We start from the raw sequence: 2,090 nt of genomic DNA, 5'->3' as shown, positions 1-2,090 counted from the left end.
TTTTTTTTTGAGAGAGAGAAGGCACAAGTGAGTGAGGGGCAGAGAGAGAGAGAGAAGCAGGGCTTGTGTTCATCCAATGCAGGGCTCAAACACACGAACCGTGAGATCATGACCAGAGCCAAAGTCAGATGCTTAATGACTGAGCCTCCCGGGCAGCCTCTTCCTCTTCTTATAAGGACACCAGTCCTGTTGGATTAGGGCTCCACTCCTATTTTCTCGTTCACTTATCATTACCTCTGTAAAGGCCCTGTCCCTTTAGAGTCACACGAGGGGTTAGGCCTTCAACAAATGAATTTGGCAGGGAGACACGATTCAGTCTGTGACAGATTCTGGTAGTTTTAATAGAATCTTTTTCTTCCAACTACACCTTGTCATCATTCATTCATTCAATCATTCATTCAAGAAATGCTGGAGTGCTGTCTATGTGCCAGAGACTATTCTGGATGCTGAGAGCATGTCCGTGAAGGAGACAGAGGACGTGCCTTCCTTTCTGGAGCTTTCAAGGGCCAGGCAGATTCCACATGCTGTCAGTGAGCTGGGTAGGATTTAAGGGGTGACCAGCGCTAAGGGGGTGGGTGGAGAATGGGCCGGAGGAAGGGGATTGTCAGTGGCAGCTGGCTGTGGCTGTAAACAGGTGAATCAGGGAAGCGTCTCTGGGAGGGGACATTTCAGCAAAGTTGTGGAGGCGAGGGGGTCAGCATGTGGCCCCAGCTGGGAATACACCTGTCGCATCTGAAGAGCTAGGAGGCGGTGGGTGAGCTGAGGGAACAGGAGGGAGGCCGGGGGGAGGCGAGGTCAGAGAGCGAGCTGGCTGCCTGATGGGGACCCGCGGGCATCCTTGGCTCTTTGGCTCCTTCCTCTAGGAGAAACGGGGGTTGGTCCTGGATTTGGGGGAGCTTTCCTGTTCCCCCAGACTAGTTGCTCTCGAGAAGGTGACAGATGGGAGACAAGTTTGGGGGGGTAGAGAGGCTAGCAGGCAGGTGCACAGGCCAGAGTTAGGTGTTGGGCTGACGTCGTAGGGTGGCACAGGGGGGTGGCTGGCGAAAGTGACGGCTCTTCTGGGCTGGAATGCCACGCTTTAACGCTGGTTGTGGCGCCTCTCCAGGGTTCTCCCTGGTGACTTCTCCATACTCAGCCAGACGCTGAGGAAGCCAGAACGGGCTTCATGCAGTAGGGTGGTGGGACGGTTCCAGTCCATGCTGGAGCAGGGGATGTCAGTCCACTGCCTTTAGCTTGGCAGCCGCCCGGGCTGTCATTTTCTCTCTCTGACTCACCCAGAAAGGGCCACTAGGGACACTCTGTTCAGCGTCCTCTGATCTGCTTTCGTTGCCATTTAATCCAAGTCATATGGCTTCTGTCTTGGCTGCAGTGGCATCCACAAGTCACACAGGTAATGGCGGCAGCCGTCTGTCCTCCTTCCCTCCCTCCTTCTTCCCTTAACCTTCACACACATCGGCCGTGTCGTTACTCTGGTCCATGTTTATTGAGCTCCTGTGTTCCTGACGCTGTGCCAGAGATTGGGCCTGCAAGGGCAAGCCACCGTTTGAGGTGACAGTGGGGCTGGGGCCAAGAAGGAGGTTCTAGAAGAGGGCTCCAAGAACAGGATGAGGCTTGGAAAAAGGTGCAAGGGGTCCAGCAGGGCGGATCCCAGAGTCCGGGAAGGGGGCCTGGAGGGGGGAGAATGTTGTGCTGCAAAGGAGCGACGGCCTGTGAAGAGACAGAGGAAGGGGACTGTGAGCGCCCGGTGGGGGCAGAGTGCGGGCGCACGGCCGGAATCAGGCAGGTCTGGGAAGCCTCTCAGAGAAGGTGACATTTCTCCAAGGGGGGGGGGGGAGTCTGTGTCTCTGCATCAGTCACACAGAAACTGAAACACGCCCATAGGTGGCATCACGTCTTACCATTTTAATGGTTGAAGGGAAGGATTTTGGTCTGCCCGTATCCTAGCTGAGGGCGGGGAGGACTGGCGAGGTTACACCTACCCAAGGCGGGAGTAGATGTGACCAAGAGGTCACCATACTGACCACCTGTGGCAGACTGGTCGGACCTTCCTTCCTTCCTTCCTTCCTTCCTTCCTTCCTTCCTTCCTTCCT

The sequence above is a fragment of the Herpailurus yagouaroundi genome, unplaced genomic scaffold, assembly GCF_014898765.1.
Source record: "Herpailurus yagouaroundi ecotype Mexico unplaced genomic scaffold, PumYag 162, whole genome shotgun sequence".
Classification (NCBI taxonomy): domain Eukaryota; kingdom Metazoa; phylum Chordata; class Mammalia; order Carnivora; family Felidae; genus Herpailurus; species Herpailurus yagouaroundi.
The sequence above is the reverse complement of the archived record's forward strand: the minus strand, read 5'-3'. Positions refer to the sequence as shown.